Raw genomic sequence first — 18,515 nt, 5'->3', positions numbered from 1 at the left:
TGCTAGAAGCAATGTTGTTTTCATGGGCCTACCTCGAGGTGACACATGGTCATTTCTGAATGTCTAAAACTGAAAGTATAAAGCTCAATTACTTCTCATTCTCAAATTGGTTCCCCATTCAGTAAGACAGCAGCATTAGAATGATCTAGGCTCCTAATAAATGCCTGATATTTATAGAACATAGCTTTAGAAGTACAAGAAAGGAATTAACTCTAACATAACAATGTAAATTTCTTTTTTTTTTGTTTTTTGTTTTTTTGGGTCACACCCAGCAGCGCTCAGGGGTTAGTTCTGGCTCTACACTCAGAAATCGCTCCTGACAGGCTCGGGTGATCATATGAGATGCCAGGACTCAAAACAACCATCCTTCTGCATGCAAAGCAAACACCTAACCTCCATGCTATCTCTCTGGCCTCAGCAATGCTATTGTCTTTCTTTCTTTCTTTTCTTTCTTTCTTTCTTTCTTTCTTTCTTTCTTTCTTTCTTTCTTTCTTTCTTTCTTCCTTCCTTCCTTCCTTCCTTCCTTCCTTCCTTCCTTCCTTCCTTCCTTCTTTCCTTTCTTCTTCTTTCTTCTTCTTTCTTTCTTTCTTCTTTCTTTTCCTTCCCTTCCTTCCTTCCTTCCTTCCTTCCTTCCTTCCTTCCTTCCTTCCTTCCTCTCTCTCTCTCTCTCTTTCTCTCTCTCTCTCTTTCTTCTCTTTCTTTCTTTCTTTCTTCTTTTTCTTTCTTTCTTTCTTTCTTCTTCTTTTCTTTCTTTCTTTCTTTCTTTCTTTCTTTCTTTTTTTCTTTCTTTCTTTCTTTCTTTCTTTCTTTCTTTCTTTTCTTCTTTTTCTTTCTTTCTTCTTTCTTTTTCTTTCTTTTCTTTCTTTCTTTCTTTTCTCTCTCTCTCTCTCTCTCTCTCTCTCTCTCACTCTCTTTCTTTTTTTTTTTTTTTTGGTTTTTGGGCCACACCTGGCAGTGCTCAGGGGTTACTCCTGGCTGTCTGCTCAGAAATAGCTCCTGGCAGGCACAGGGGACCATATGGGACACCGGGATTCGAACCAACCACCTTAGGTCCTGGATCGGCTGCATGCAAGGCAAACACTGCTGTGCTATCTCTCCGAGCCCTACAATGCTAATTTCTTAAGTTTGTCACACAATGAAAGATTTTAGTGTGAGGAATAGAATGGAACTCTGTGGGCCCAGAGTTGGTTGGTTCGAATCCCGGTGTCCCATATGGTCCCCCGTGCCTGCCAGGAGCTATTTCTGAGCAGACAGCCAGGAGTAACCCCTGACCATCGCCAGGTGTGGCCCAAAAACCAAAAAAAAAAAAAAAAGAATGGAACTCTACATTTTTTGCAACTTTTCTGTAAATCAAAACATGGTCTAAAATTATTGATGTTTTTAAAGAACAGAGTGCATACAGGTGCATGAGAAAGGATGTAAAAATTATCTTACAGAAATAAAGGACAAATTTTCATTGTTGTTTCTATGTTCCAGACACTCAAACGTGCACCTTTCAATTTAAACTTATTAACATGGCACATTTCAGTGTTAAAAGAATACTGTTTCTGTTGCTGGCTCCAATTAAGCTAAAATTTTATTATTAAGGACAATTCTTCAGAAATGTGCTTATATCCTTACCTGTAAACCTTCCTTTCTGTATCCTCTCAGTCATCTCTCTAGCTCAGGGGTCTCAAACTCGCGGCCCACGGGCCGTTTGCAGCCCTCCGTACATTTTGTGGCCCATGGCCGTCCTTCAAATAACACAGTATTCACGATTATTCGCTTACCAAATAATCGCAATAAAAATCGCATTAATAAGAAAAAATCATATTAAACATTCGCATATCCCAAGCAGTTCTGTTTGGGGTATGCAAATGTTTAATGCGATTTTTTGTGATTTCTTTCTTACTAATGCGATTTTTTTTTTTTTTGGTTTTTTGGGTCACACCCGGCACCGCTCAGGGGTTACTCCTGGCTCTACGCTCAGAAATTGCTCCTGGCAGGCTCGGGGGACCATATGGGACGCCGGGATTCGAACCGATGACCTTCTGCATGAAAGGCAAACTCCTTACCCTCCATGCTATCTCTCCGGCCCCACTAATGCGATTTTTTATTGCGAATATCCGGTAAGCGAAATCCCTTATGCGGCCCTTCCTCACCCCAACTTTGCCTCCTGCAGCCCCCTGGTAAATTAAGTTTGAGACCCCTGCTCTGGCTTATCTTTCTTAGGATCTCAGACCCTCTCCAAACACCCTCTTGATTCCTTCCCTTTTCATTCTACCAAGATATCTCTTTCACTACTCATCTGTCTAAGTATCAGAAGACCTTAATGTCCAATATTTTCAATGTTCCAGTATTTGACTTTAGACATAACTAGGATAGATTATTTTCCAGATGAGAAAGCAAGGAGTAGGAGATGCACCGGTGACCCCATAGGAACCTTAGTTCATGGTCAACCTTTCTGGGGCTAAAAGGCTATTGGACATCGTTCACACCCAGTGGGACTCAGGGCTCACTCCTGTGCTCATGGAGCACTTCTGGCAGGCTTCAGAAGCCATATACAAGTCCCTCCCTGCTGTACTATATCTCTGGCCCCAAATACAATACTTTTAGCAGTTTCCCAGAGATGCTGGACTATTTTTCCAACTCATGGGAAAAGACCTAATAGTTAGTTGAAGTACAAAGTGACTGCACAATGGTAAATTGGACAAACTCATAGAAATGATCAAGGATTGGAGAGTCAGTACAGTGGGGAGGGTGATTGCCTTGCAGGTGGCTGACCTGAGTTCAATCTCCAGCATCCCATGTGATGCTTTAAGCAGCACCAGGAGTGATTCCTGAGTGAAGAGTAGGGAGTAATCCTTGAGGATTGCTGGTTCTGCTCTCCACACACACCCCTGGCACCTCCTCCAAATAAAAGGGAAGAAAAAATAATCAGGTTCAGACCTGGAGAATGTAAGACACCTGCATAGGCACTGGAAGGCTTTTTGTTATCTCTACCCTGCCTCCCCATCATTGAAATAAAGGCCAGCACTGAATAAGTTTTATCTTACTAGAGGTCAGTAAGGCTTCTCTTGACTTGGGAGAGTGCTTGGTGGTCAGTATTGCATGCCTTGCACATGGTATCTCTGACCACCACCAGGCATAATCCTGGAGATTTTCAATCACCAATAGGGTGGCTCCAGCACCACTGGGCCTGAAAAGCATCATTTCAATGACCCAAGCATTGGACTTTCCAGCCCAATTGACTGAGTATCACCGGAAGTGACTCCTGGGCCATTTTAGCACTGTTTTGGTAACCCCCCTAAGAGTAAGGATTCCTGATGTACGTACCTCCATCCCACCTTGTTATTTAGATGGATGAGTATGGGTGTCATGTAGACAATCCCATGTAGACTAGACCCTAATTCTCCCAGAAGGATTATGTCATCTGTAGGATCTGTTCTGGGAGAAGTAGCCCTAAGGAGGCTATCAGGAGCCAATTTCTATCAGGAGCCAATTAGCAATGATTCAAGCTGTGAAGGGAAAATGACTGTCTTTGCTCTGAGTCTGTTTATACCTTTTGTTCTGCAAACTAGCCTGTAGAAAATGGCTCTATGGAAAAAGCAATGAAAGAAACGCTGCTTTCTCAGATTCCCTCTCAAAGAATCACAATATTTGTCAATAGTTTTGCTTTTATTTTGGGGCCACACCCAGAGGTGCTTAGGGGTACTCCTGGCTCTGTGCTCAGAAATCACTTCTGACAGGCTTAGGGGACCATATGAGATGCCAGGGACCAAATCCAGGTCAGCCACATGCAAGGCAAAGACTCTATCCTTTGTACTATTGCTCCAGCTCCTATTTGTCAGTAGTTTAACAGTGCTCAGAAAACTTGTCATTTATTTAAAAGAGACTGAGTAAAAGAGATTTATTTACTCGATCCCCCAATTTATATATATACACATATATATATAAATCTTTATTTAAACAGCCTGATTACAAACATGATTGTAGTTGGGTTTCAGTCATGCAAAGAACACCCCCCTTCACCAGTGCAACATTCTCATCACCAGTGTCACAGATCTCCCTCCTCCCCACCCCACCCCTGCCTGTACTCTAGACAGGCTTTCTACTTCCCTCATTCATTCACACTGTTATGATAGTTCTCAATGTAGTTATTTCTCTCACAACACTCATCACTCTTTGTGGTGAGCTTCATGTTATGAGCTGGACCTTCCAGCCCTCCTCTCTTTTGTCTCTGAGAATTACTGCAAAAATTTTTAATTTGGACACATTTATTTATAATAATGGAAATTAGCCCTTGTCGGTGTCCTGTGGTTTTGATCTCCAAGAAAAAATGACACATTTCTCGCACCTGGGGTAGCACGCAAAAATGGGGGTTTTCAAAATGTTCTCCAGACCATCATCATCACTTGTTCTAAGCAGAAATGGAGATGATACTTCTTTCCCTGAACACATTTCTTAACACTCGGGAGAGACGGAAAAAAAAGAGCAGTTTCTAGGTCTCCTATTAGCCTATTTCTGTGCAAGTTCTCTCTCTTATATTTTCTTTCCACAGATATTAGGTCGCATGTAACCTAATCTATTTCCACTTACATTAGATCACTAAATTGCACCCGGGAAGTCCCTGAACCTGTTAAAGTCAGGCGACAAGGTGCAATAATTTTCAGTTCTCTTGACCTCTAGCCTTTTCCCAGCCTGCTTTTATTCCAAGGACGACTGGGTGGAAGTGAACACAGCCCATGATTTAGAATCAACAAAACAATCACCTGAAAAAAAGGCTGCAAGAGGTGGTGGTCTGAGTCTCAGTCCTGTCACTGCAGATTCTCCAAGAAGGCCTCCCTGTCTTGGGGGTCTTGGGGGACTTGGGGGGCTAGAGACAGTGAAAAGACCAGGCCAAGGGCCTGGGCAAGTTGACTCTTTCTCAGGCCACAATCTGGGGTGCCTGCCAGGAGGGCAGTGCAAAAGAGGCTGTGCCCTGCAGACTTAAAGAGTTCCCTGCCTGAACCCATGAGTGGTACCCCCAGAAATGTCAAGCCAGATGGATGAGTCCCAAACCTAGCAGGGAAGCTCCTTGGTATACCTAGAGACAAGACACCTTCACATGATGCTCAAAGGTGTTTTTGTTTGTTTGTTTTGAGCCCACACCAGTAATGCTCAGGGCTTTCTCCTGGCTCTGCGCTCAGAAATCGCAACTGGTAGTGTCTGGGGGATCATATGAGATGCTGGGAATTGAAATCAGGTGGGTCCCCTGCAAGACAAACACCCTCCCTGCTGTACTATTGCTCCAGCCCCAGGAAAATTGAAGCCCAGGTCAAAACTATGGTAATGGCTGGCTGAAGGGGGCATAAAACACAGCCTGGATGGACCCTAATGGTATTAAACCCACCACTGGGTGTGAACTAAAACCCTCCAATTCTATAAATAAATAAAAATAATTGTGTGGGTTTTTTAGTTTGTTTGTTTGTTTTTCGACCACACCTGACAGTACTCAGGGGTTACTCCTGGCTCTTTTCTCAGAAATTGATTCTGACAGGCTCAGGGACTATATGGGATGCCGAATTTCGAACCTGGGCCCGTCCCAGGTCAGCAGCTTGCAAGACAAATGCTCTACTGCTGTGCTATCACTCCAGCTCCCATATTGTATGTTTTTTTTTTAATTTTAACTCCAAATAAAGAACTGGATGCTCAAAGCATTACTGTTTAAAAGAGTGCTAAAAGGGGCCAGAGTGAGTACAGTGGGGAGGACATTTGCCTTGCACGTAGCCAATTTAGGTTCAATCCCCAGCATTCTGTAGGGTCCCCAGAGTACTGCCAGGAGTAATTCCTGAGCTCAGAGCACTGCTGAGCATGACTTAAGAACCCCTAAGCCTGCCAGGAGCTATTTCTTGCCAGGGGCCAGACCCTAAAATGGAGTCCAGTAGGACAAGCCAGTCTTGTGTGGCCTGAGTATGTAACCTAAGACATTGGCTATTGCCCAAGCCCCAGAGCTCAAAGAAATACCATAATGTCCTATCAGTCAATCATTCCAGGAAGCTTGTGACATTTTTGAAGCTTCACTAGCCTTGAGTTAAGAGTAAAACTGTTCCTGTGTTTCTGATGTAAAGACAGCATGTAAAGATTAACCACAAGATGCTCTCTGAAAAGTTGTCTGTAATACAAGCTGTTCCTTCCTGTCTTCTCTCCACCCCCTGTAAAATTGTGCTTAAAAGGAGCCTGTGCAGCTCAATAAAGTCAGACCTTGACAAGCCTCCATGCTTGGTCCCCTTCTTCCCCCGCCCTTCTCTTTCAGGCTGGATCCCCTCTGCGCCCACTGAGTCCCGCGGGACAGAACAATTTCTGAGCATAGAGCTAGGAGTAATGTGAGTGCTGCTGGGTGTGACCCAAAAAACAAAAAAACAAAACAAAACAAAACAAAAAACACCAACACCACCACCACCAACAACAAAAAACAACTAACTAAATCAAGAGTGCTAACCATACTTTAAATTGCAAACCTGAGTGCTCGCTTCGGCAGCACATATACTAAAAGTGGAACAATACAGAGATGATTAGCATGGCCCCTGCGCAAGGATGACAAGCAAATTTGTGAAGCGTTCCATATTTTTAAGTTATTTATAAAAAAAATCCCAGACCTGATAGGAAGCCCATGATAACTTGAAAATGGAAGAATCAAAAAGCTTATACTGTTCATGGTCCAAAAAATAAACAGTGTGTCATTTGGGGAGTGGTTTTTGACTTAAGGAAGTATTGCGTTAAAGGTCCAAAGCAAGCAATGAGCTTGACTAGAACAATTCCAGCCCTTGAGGCAAGATAACCTGGGAAACCCCTGCATGAAATCAGCAGGCAACAGTGTGGCCTTATATGGAGATAAAAGGAAAACAGAGTAACACAAATTTCTCAGCCACATTTTAAGTCGTTCATACTAGGAATTTCCTTCTGCTGTCAAATGTTAATGATCATCTGCTTGTATCACTGTGTGACTATTATCTTCATGAAAAATTACTGAACAAAATCCCCAATACTCCTGTCACAAGTTCTCACCTATTTTTCTTTGACTTTTCAGTTACTATCATCAGTGCTCAGGGCCACTCTCAGCAGTGCTAGTGCTGGGGGACCATGGGTGCTGAGGATTGAACCCAAGTTTCCTGCATGCAAAGCATGTAGTCCAGTCCTATCTAGTTCTTTTTTTATATTCAACTTGGTCAGAAATAAAAAATGAGTGGCCGGAGCGAAGGCGCAGCGATAGGGCATTTGCCTTGCACGTGGCTGACAGAGGATGAACCTTGGTTTGATCCAGGGCAATCCATGTGGTCCCCCAAGCCAAGAGCTATTTCTGAGCTCATACCTAGGAGTAACCTCTCAGCATCATGGGTGTGGCACAAAATGAGAGAGAGAGAGAGAGAGAGAGAAATACCACTGCCATAAATTCGGGGTTTTGTTTATGTTTTTCCTTTTAACCGATTCCATGTGTGTGTACAATGAGCAACAGCAATAAGATTTCTGGCGAGGTGAGATGTGGAGTAATACTACAGCAGATAAAGGCCCTGCTTTGCATTGTCAACCTGGGTTCAATTATCAACAACATAAGGTCTCCTGCACCAAGAGTGATCCCTGAACACAGATCCAGGAGGTGTGACCCCCAAAACCAAACAAATAAAAATGGATGGAGAGAGACAGAGATAGAGAGACAGAGAGAGCAAGCTCAAAGTAATGGAGTACCTATATAACCAAGTATAAGCCGACCCTCCTAATTTTACCCTAAAAACTGGAAAAACTTAGTGACTGAGTCTAAGCTGAGGTAGAAAATGCAGCAGCCACTGGTAAATTTCAAAAATAAAAATATATACCCAAAACAATTACAATAATTGAGGAATCAGTAGGTTAAAAGTTTTTCAATATTTATTGCTAAAGAAAAACTGTAAAGTAGCAACAATAACTTTAAAACTTTAAATAAAGTGCAGAGGACCATAGCTTAACAGGTAATCAAGCTAAATCGCAATGGTTAAAATTCTTCAAAACTGATTCCTCCTCCCCTCATCTGTATATTCAAACAAAGCTTCAGCTGTATCTGATGTGAGGGTATCGGCATAGACATTGTCATCATCACTGAGTTCACAGATGTCGGTCTCATACAAAGCACAGAATATTGTGGGTTAAATAGTTCAGTGGCCTTTGGGGCCGGAGAGATAGAATGGAGGGAAGGCGTTTGCCTTTCATGCAGGAGGTCATCAGTTCGAATCCTGGCGCTCCATATGGTCCCCTTGTGCCTGCCAGGAGCAATTTCTGAGCCTGGAGCCAGGAATGACCCCTGAGCACTGCCGGATGTGACCCAAAAACCACACAAAAAAAAAATAGTTCAGTGGCATCCAGTTCAGTTTAGCCGCGATTTGTGGACTGAGCTGAAGCACCTCGGCCCCCTCCATCAGACCAGAAGACTGGAGACTACGTGCATTTGATTTGGTGCCGGGGGAAACTTGGCTTATACTCGAGTATATACGGTACATGCTTTTCATATTGAGGACCCAAGTTCAAATTCAATTCCTGGCATGGCAAAATCCACTGAGCACTTTTTTCCCACCAAAAGTAAAGAGCAAGGACCAACTACCTTTCTGACATGGCAAGTGCTAATTATTATTAACTGCATTACTACACACGAGATGTTTGGTATGGCTAATGAGGTGCTAGATCTCCTTTTATACCTTCTTGAACCCTAAGGAAGTACATTATTTCCCAGATTCCCACGTGGTTAACTGCAACAATGTTACTGGGTTCAGAGGTCGTGGGAAAAAGTGATGCAATCTTCTTGTGGCCAAGTTAGAGACCACGTGATCCTGCTGGCTTCTCCCAGTGTCATGTTACACTTCTGTTTGGCAAGGTGAGATCAAGTCTTCCTATTGGTCACTAGATGGACATTGAGTATTTTAGCTTATTACCATATTTTACAAGATTTCCCGTTATTTCTTTTCACGCCTATCTTCTGCTTTCTATATTTAAAAAAAGATAAAAGGGGGGCCGGAGAGATAGTACAGTGGTGTTTGCCTTGAAAGCAGCCAATCCAGGAACTAAGGTGGTTGGTTCGAATCCCGGCGTCCCATATGGTCCCCCGTGCCTGCCAGGAGCTATTTCTGAGCAGACAGCCAGGAGTAACCCCTGAGTGCCACTGGGTGTGGCCCAAAAAACAAAACAAACAAACAAAAAAAATAATTAAAAAAAAGGTAAAAGGAATGGTAAGAAAATGAGCCTAAAATCTCTATTGTAATACATCGGGGTTGTAAGTGGCTTTAAGACCATCAGATAAAGTTTGAAGAGTCTGTGCGCAAATTCTCGTCAGGGAAGCTAAGCAATGACTTCTTGTCAAACAAGTCTGGGCTCTCTAAGTAAGTAGTTATTATTTATGCCGAAACATCTAGTAGGGAGAACACCTCTGAAGAAAATGATGTCTTGAGGCCCACCCATTCTCTTTCTCCCCTTTTCTACAACCTAGACATATTATCTTCTCTGGCTACGATTAACATGCTCTTTCCATTTCCATATTCTCTGGCAGGACAGGTGTAAAGTAAAGGAAGATGAATGGTTATGGGGAAAAAGCCCAAGGAGAACTAACTCCACCTTCAGCATTAGAAGATGTAAGGAAGTGAAATGTGTGTGCTGCTAATGTTAACCTTGATTCTGTTTTGTGATTCATATCATACTTACAACTTCTTGTGAGCCCGTACACTCTCAGTGCTAGTATTTTTATGAGTCCAAGTCAAACAAATGCCAGGAAAATGCATTTCTACATAAAAGATAAAGAAGCTTCTAGCAGTTTTCCAAAGAACCCCATCTGGAATGAAAATGTTAAGCCTTCAGCTTGATGAAAAATGTTTTTCATTTGAATTGTGATTTTGGATTTTACTGGAAGCAGGACAGAATAGAAGTAAATTGATTTTGGTAAAGCCTATCTTTGAAACAATGGAAAATTTGGAATCCTTATGGGTCCACTTGACTGGAAGATTTAAAAGAAACAAGCATCTCTACTCATAGGCTCTTTATTTTTATTTTTATTATGATTATATTTGGGGGTCACACCTGGCAACAGTGCTCAGGGGTTCCTCCTGGCTCTGTGTTCAGACATTGCCCCTGGCAGGCTCATGGGATCATATGAGATGCCTTAAATCTACCTGGAGTCTGTCAGGATTGGCTGCATGCAAAGCAAATGCCCTACCGCTTAGCTATTGCTCCTGCCCCTTATAGGCTCTTTATAACTTAAAAATATATATATTTATGCTCAGCCATGTAGTTCAGTGCTATAACACATGATTTGCATATGTGAATCCTCTGGCTCTACAAAAAAATATGTATCTAACTTGGTTAAGTAGTACAGGAATCTACAGAAACAGTATTCACATGTAAGACATAACTATGAAATAAGAGATTTCAAAGACTGTTCATTGGAAACTATATATCCTCTAGGACTACCAGAGTGAATTGAGATTCTTCAAAAGCACTGTATACATTACTTGATGAAGTCATTTATCTCTGGCTTGATTTTTGCATTCTGGTGGATGTTTTTTTATCCTATTCGAGGACAGGAAACTCATTTTCTTCCTTGCAGCTCTTTCTATATATATTTGGATAGTTCTAAAAGGTCAAAGATTACTAATCAAGGTAAGTAAATCTAGTTGTTATAATGAAAGACCTGTAAATCTCTATCACTTAACACAATAATGGCTTATTTCTTGTTCTCATCACCATCCAAATTAGAGTTCCTGCACAGCTGGCTCTTTTGACACACTCAGGAGCCTTCTACCTTGTGGTTCTCAGAGTTCTTTCCTCTGTACCTGGACAGCAGAGAAGGGAACAAAAAGTCCATTGGACAAAAAGCCCAGAAAGATCTCAGAATACATATTTAGGGGACAGGCCTAGCACAATAGACCCCATTCATATTTTACTGGCCTGACACAAGTACATGATCACACTTAGTAAAAAAGGAGATAAATAGTATAGCAAGTAGAGCACTTGCCTTGCATGAGGCAGACCAGGGATCCATCCCTAGCAACCCATATGGTCTCCTAAGCTTACCTGACCTTCCTGATCACAGGTGGGTGTGCTTACCTAACCCCTTCCCCAAACTGGAAAAAATACCCAAAGGACCCAGGGAATTACAGAATATCAGAGTCCCAAGGATGGATGAGTCACAGCTATTGGAGAGTACTAGGAGAGCCTGTTATGGAAAAGTATGCTTCCATTGTGTTCAAAATTTTCTTATTGTAGCTTGTATTTATAGGACACAACTTCATTTTGGGTACTACTGACCACGTTTAATCCTGCACATTTATATCTATATAAATTTGGGGACCATCCCTGGCTATATTCAGGTTTATTTCTGACTCTGTACTCAGAGTCCTGATTGGACTCAGCAGATTATAGATATGTGGTGCCAGAGATCGAGCCCAGGTCAGCAGTATACCTCCCCCAAAAGGCATCTTACTTGCCTCTAGCCACCCTATAGTCTTCAAATAACACTCCCTTGCTTCTAGGCTACTCATCCCATTATTCAACATGTTCTCATATGATCTGGTTCATGTCACCTCACAATTTTCCCAATTTCAATTGCTCTATAGTATTATTAGAAATTAAACAAGATACTGTAATAGTGATTCTACCTTGAGATAATATACATGTATTACTGCAAATTAACATATTCAGTTCTTGTGCTCACTTTGGCAGCACATATACTAAAATTGGAACGATACAGAGAAGATTAGCATGGACCTTGCGCAAGGATGACATGCAAATTCGTGAAGCGTTCCATATTTAAAAAAACATATTCAGTTCTTGGAAGTCACATTGAACTTACTCCCTCTGGTTGATTGGTTTTTATCTACAACTGCCAAATTCTATGTTGTTGAGGTTCAATATGTAGTCAAGCTTGCTCCTCTCTCTCACGTTTCAATATGTGTGACCATGCCTAAGACAAAGTAGGCATTTGGTGCCAGAGCACTAGTACAGCAGAAGGACACTTGCCTTGCACATGGCCAATCTGGGTTCGATCCCCTGCATCCCATATAGTCCCCTCAGCCTGCAATGGCGCAAACCACCCTCCACCTCCCAAACAGAGGCATTAGAAGCCAACCATAAACAAGGCCAAAGGCTCAGATAAATCTTTGTAGTTCCCTAATTTGTGTTGTTGAGGATGTGATGAAATAGAAACTCTCATTTAATGCTGGCAGGAATGCTACCTTTTCTAGTCCTACCCTATGGTAAAAAGATGGAGAGTACTCAGTAAACTCAGACTCCAACCACAATATGACTCAGCAATCCTGCTGAACAGAAAACATTCATCCAAAAGGATATATGAACATTGCTATTCATTGCAGCACTTAGTACAATAGCTAAGAGTTGGGGTCAACCTATATGTCCAACAACAGATGAGTGGATCATAAAATGTGGTTAATATATAGGCAGTGGGGGGTCGGCGAGGTGGTGCTAGAGGTAAGGTGTCTGCCTTGCAAGCGCTAGCCAAGGAAGGACTGCGGTTCGATACCCTGGTGTCCCATATGGTGCCCCCAAGCCAGGGGTAATTTCTGAGTGCTTAGCCAAGAGTAACCCCTGAGCATCAAACGGGTGTGCCCCCCCCCAAAAAAACAAAAAAGTATAGACAGTGGATATGACATAGCTGTAAAGAATGATGCTTATTTTATGCAATTAAATCATACAATTTGCTGCAACCTGAATGGAAATGAAAGCTATTATGTTAAATAAAGTTGGTCAAAAGAAGGATAAATATAGGATATCATTTATATGTGGTATTTAGAATAACTGCATGAATAAATGCAATGGTTAAATGGGGGTTGTCTCAAATACTCTTGGCCCCAGAATATAGTGAGAAGGAAAGAAATTGAGTGAAGGAGAAGAAGACGAAACACAAATATGAAAGGATGCAAGCCAGGGGCCAAGGGGACTCGGGTGCATTGGTGAGGTTAAGAAAGGACAAAACTAAATATCAAAGCCAGAGCAATGACAATAAAATATGAGACCCAAATTTGAATAACCAAATTGAAAAGGTGCCTATTATACTGACAGGCTGGGGCAGGAGGTGGTAGCATGGGATGGACTCTGGGGACATGGGTGGAGGACAGTTGGCGCTGGGGATGGTATTGGTCCTGAAACATTGTGTGTCTAAAACCCAACTATGAAGAACTTTGTAAATCACAATGATTATGCTGTTTTCCTTGAGTCTCACATCAGGTCTAATCAGGAAATCCTATCAATTTCACCTGCAAAATCCCAGTTGGGCCTCCCTTCTCTCTCTACTTATATCCCACTGCTCTGGTCCAGGTCATCTTCTGTTAATTGGTCTCCTAATGAGACCCTATTTGGTGTGCCTAACAGCGATTCTCCTTATACCCTCAAACAGCCTATTTAGAGGCCATAACTGTTTTTGAACTCCCTGCCCCATTGAAAACTCCAATATATCCAACATCATGCAAAGCTGAAGTTCATGCTCTATACGACTATCATGGCTATGACCTTATCTCTGTCTCCCTTGACTCACTCTCTCTGTGCTTGGAATACCCAGTATGGTAGCCTATACAGGATTTTATCTCAGGGCCTTAGAACTTGGTTCTCTTTGTGATGGAGCTTCTCTTCTCAATGCTTAAAGCATGATCTGTCCTCTTACTTCCTTTAGGCCTTTGCACAACTGTCATATTGCCAAGAGGCCATCAGAGACATTTTACTTTGTTGTATTATATTTATTTTGGGGCTACAACCCTGTGCTGCTCAGGTATCACTCTTGGTGGAGTGTGGGGATCCTATGTGGTACTAGAGATAGAAATAGAGTTGGCCAACTCCAAGACAAGTTCCCTACTCACTGAACTATCTTGCTGTTTGCTGAAGAACCACAAATGCTTACTGTATCAGCTTTCTGACCTACAAGATCTCCATGGCCTCAAATCAATGGTCTTTACACAAAGAAGTACCCCTGACCTTTGAGGTTATGTTTGTTTGTTTCCTTGTTTTGCAGTTTCAAAAACTAAGCTTAGAACCTCACAAATACAAGTCAATCCAAAGCCCCACAGCCTCTGAGTTTGAAAGTCAAAATATTGACGATGTTCCCTAATTTCATTTATTACCTTCCAAATGTTTAAACTGCTGAATGAAACACCAGCTTTGTTAAGGTGTAATCCCACCCCCATTATTCCTGTGTAACTTTCCCTACAAGAAAGACCTCCCATTTCTGGGAGGGGTCTTTGGTAGGTAACGAAAAGGTTTGGCCTGAGGGGGCAAAGGGGAATTTGCATGGATGCAGGATGGAGGAGGAAGCAGGAGTAGATCTCTGAGGGACAAGGTACAATGCAGGGCTGAATAGGAATCCAGCGAAAATGGTTATTATAGGCCACACATGTTGGCCAGGGCAAATAAAGCTGATATTTCCTGAAGCCTGCCTGCATGTGAGTTTTCTACCCGCCTCAATCACCTCAGAACTGCCAGCTCAACAGGAGGTGGATACATGTGGTCCTGAGCTGGAGGAGAAAGACCTCCATCACCATCCACCTCCTCCAAGCCCATCCAAAGGACCTTTTTAATTATTTAATTCTACATTAAGGCACTACTTTAAACTTTAGGCAAAACCTTCCAGTAAACCCCAGACCTTGCCTTTCCCCCTGTCTTCTGACTTAGAAGAATTTCCTGTGTAATAACCAAAATTTCCTCTCAAATACTGTTGGCATAAGGTAAGGTTAATGCAAAATTCATCACAGTACACTTCAAACTCTTATATATATGCATCCTTAATCAAGAAGAAAAAATAAAAGCCAAATTTTCTTTTTTAAAAAGGAAAAGTCAGCATTTCTAAGAAAAAAAAAACCCTAAGAATTGAAGTATATTAAAGGAGATTCACAGAAAACCCACTCAAATAGGAAAAACAGAGTAAAATGCAATTATTTTGTTGGTAGAGATGTGAAAAATATATTTCACAACCTTTTGCCAAAATCTAGTGTCGCTTTTGAAAAAGAAAATACTTCCCAGACATTCCTTTGCAGGGGTCTCAAACTTGCGGCCCTTCTTACATTTTGTGGCCTTGTCCTAGAGGAATCTTTTTTTGTTTTGTTTTGTTTTAGTTGTTTGGGTCACACCTCCCAATGTTCAAGGCTTATTAGTGACTTTGCACTCAAGGATCACCCCAACTTTGCCTCCTGCGGCCCCCAGGTAAATTGAGTTTGAGATCCCTGCTTTAAGGTTTTGCTTCAAGGAATGCAAAAGAAAGTTATCCCAATATATGTCATGTCAATTGCTCTACTTGAAAAACAGAAAATTCTCCACAATATTTAAACAAAATGTTCTTTAGCCTGAGTTAACTAAGTGCCTCGGAGAACAATGGAAAGACATGTGCACCATTTCTATGGTCATCCAGACAACATATTTTATAGAGAACATGTTTTATATGTCTGAGAAGAGAAAAAGGTTATTCTCATAAGAGAGTCTTGGAAAAGGTGGAAATTCTATTGGGTCAACTAAACTGAACTAGGACATCTAGATACAGACATAGATACAGTTCTAGTTATAAATAGACTTAACTATAACAGCCTCCAAAAGGAATTGAATCTTCTATATAATAAATGTATTCATGTACTTCCTTGAGAATCCAATTATATAGAGAAAAACTAATTTGGGGGCCTTCCAAGTAGTGTTCAGGAGGTTCAGGGGTCCCACTAGCAAATCTTTTGCAACTAGGTCTGAAGTTCAAAGCAAAGGCCCAAGAATGCGGAATTAGAAACTTCCTATGGTGTTGTGGATAGCCCAGGCCACCAAAATGGTGCTTGTGGCCCTCTGGGGCTGCACTCAGTGATGTCTGGGGGACTATGTGGTGCTGTGGAACAAACTGGGTTGGGCACATGCCTAACTTACACCCTAACTGTTCTACTATATTTCAGCCCCCCACAAATTTGTTATATGAAAAATCTATCCCATCCAATAAGCATGAGCTATTTTTGCCTTCTCAGACAAGTCAGATACTCAGGAACAATTTCTGGAGTTCCTATGCATGCCAACATATGTTTTATGCAAAGAATATATAAAATCGGGCTAGAGAGATAATACAGCAGGTAAGGTACTTGTACATGTCTCACCCAGGTTTGATCTCTGACACCCCTATGACCCCCCAGAACAGAGCCAACAGGAAACCCTTAGAATCACTGGATGTGCCCCAAAACTAAAAAAAATGTGATCAAGCCTTAAAATTGCCCAGAGTGAGGCCAGTTGAAGGGTAACAATTAAGCCAGATGCTATAGAAGAAGGCTCATGCTACCTAGATTTCTTTTTCCCTTTGATTGAGGTATTGCAGTTGGAATCTCAGATAGACAAGGTAAGAGGAATCTCAGATAAACGAGGCAAGAGTTCTACCACTGTGGGGCCGGAGCAATATATTATACAACAGAGAAGGTATTTGCCTTCCATGCAGCTAGACCCTGGTTTGATCCCTGGCATCCCATATAGTTCCCTGAGCTCCTCCAGGTGTAATTCCTGATCACAACCCCTGAGCATTGCAAGGTATCATTTCTCTCCTTAGGCCAAAAATAGTTCTACCACTGAGTCGCATATTCAGCCCAGAAGACTCATGACCATTCATTCATATACTCAACAAAAAATACATTGAGGTCCTGTTATATGTTAGGCACTTCTAGATATATGTTGGAGACATCAGTGAAATAGACCAACAAAATCTCTGTTCCACAGCAGATTAGAGAGATAACCAGGAACACAGTAGACAAGTGAATCTATCATACTTTAGAAAATGAACCCTATGTGAAAATAAAACATGAGATGGAACCGGAAGTATAGGTGGCAAGATATGGGCTTGTAACTTACATTGAAATTCAGAGACACTGAGGCCGAAACAATAGTACAGCGGATAAAGCATTTGTCTTAAACAGGGCTGACCTGGCTTCAATCCCCAGTACCCATATGGTTCCTTAAGTGCCACTAGGAGTGATCCCTGAGTGCAGAGCCAAAAGTAAACACTGAGTCTCCAGGTATAGCCCTAAAACACACACAAAGACACAACAGCCCTGAGCCTTCCAGGAGTTATTTCTGAGCCAGGAGTAGCCCCTGAGCACTGCCGGGTGTGGCCCTAGAACAAAAACACACATGAAAAAGGAGGAAGAGCAGAGCCATAGAGATAGTCCAAAGGTGAAGGTGCTCACCTTGCAGGCAGCAGGCTCCAGGTCAATCCCCAGCACCACATGGTCCCTCGAGCACCTACTAGAACAAACTCTGAGCTCAGAGTAGAAGTAACCTCTGGGTACTGCTTAATATGACAGCCAAACACAAACAAAAAATTAAAAACATAAAAGTTCTCAAATGAAAAATATAGAAATGTGATCTGATGCTGAAGAAGAACACACCCATGGCAAAGGACCTGACAACAGCTACTACCCCACTGATCTGCTGCCCAACAGCCTGAGCTGAGGATCCTCAGGGTAAAGTACCTGAATCAAATCTAAGAATATGGGGAAGATTTGTTTCTAATTCCCACTTCATTGGTAATACAGGTATCAGTCATTTTGCGTGATGTCCACAACGCAATACACTTGTGGAATTTATTTCTTTTCATGAGGAGCTACTTATGCATAACATTGGAGGCTTTTATGGGAGAATGATACTCTGATATGGTAATTTGTCTAGCAAAATAGAACTTTTCAAAGATAACCAGGAGTGTTCAAATTTGAACTCTGTTCAAATATTTATGAAACATTGACTTTTGGGTTATGGGCTACAGCACAGCATCTAACTTGGTTAGTTCTGGTGCCAAATGCCTTCAAACTTCATTGACTTTCTTGGAAGTAGTACAAAGAAAGGGATTAGATCCAAACTTGTACAGGATTCTGTGTGGTCCAGAAATGGGGGCGTTTTTAGACATCCATGTGCTCTCTCTCCATCTTTGGGGACAGTAAGTAATTCAGGTAGCTAAATCAATTGTGGCAAGACCTATGCTTCGAAGGAGGAGCAGAAAAAGTACTGAGTTCTGAATGATGAACTCTCTAAGGACAAACCCAGTGCTGCTGTATCCGGGAGGGAATGTCGGCCACCTGAACAAGCTGCTTGTCTTGGCAATCCACTTACAGTCTCTGCTTTGTCAAGGATTCTGAGATTTCTCGTGCATGAAAAGAAGGCTGGGAAATCAAATCTCTCCACTTAATCAGGAATGTATTAGAATGCTTAAAAATTAGCCTTGGCTCAGCTTAATGAAAAATTTCCCCCATTGTTCAGCAGAGGCTCACAAAACCCACTGTCAAATGACGTTTCCAATTGGAGAACTCCCAAAATGAAGATTCTTATTTCTCTTCCTCAAGTTCACAGACATAGTGGACCTGCTTAGACTTCTGAGCTGGGCTGAGTCTTTAAATTCACATGAAATAGACCTGTATTATGGAACCAGAAGCTTCCATGCTGAAACTCAGCAGCTGTGCTCCAGAGTGAGATGACAGAAATGAGAGCTGGGGCTACTCCTCCATACTGGGGTCACTGGATTTCTGCAGCGGGGTTCT

At 42.0% G+C, this 18,515-nt stretch overlaps 2 non-coding genes across 2 annotated transcripts; both read left to right on the top strand.

Annotated features, from left to right (window-relative positions):
- The first annotated feature begins 6,483 nt into the window (after positions 1 to 6,483).
- On the top strand, positions 6,484 to 6,590 carry LOC126000166 (U6 spliceosomal RNA). The gene has a single exon (XR_007492529.1). It is a non-coding gene; the product is annotated as a U6 spliceosomal RNA (small nuclear RNA).
- A 5,088-nt stretch (positions 6,591 to 11,678) lies between these two features.
- LOC126000201 (U6 spliceosomal RNA) lies at positions 11,679 to 11,785 on the top strand. The gene has a single exon (XR_007492560.1). It is a non-coding gene; the product is annotated as a U6 spliceosomal RNA (small nuclear RNA).
- The last annotated feature ends 6,730 nt before the right edge of the window (positions 11,786 to 18,515 follow it).

Source organism: Suncus etruscus, chromosome X (assembly GCF_024139225.1).
Source record: "Suncus etruscus isolate mSunEtr1 chromosome X, mSunEtr1.pri.cur, whole genome shotgun sequence".
In the NCBI taxonomy this organism is placed as follows: Eukaryota; Metazoa; Chordata; class Mammalia; order Eulipotyphla; family Soricidae; genus Suncus; species Suncus etruscus.
Note: the sequence above shows the minus strand (reverse complement) of the source record. Positions and strands in the feature narration are given on the sequence as shown.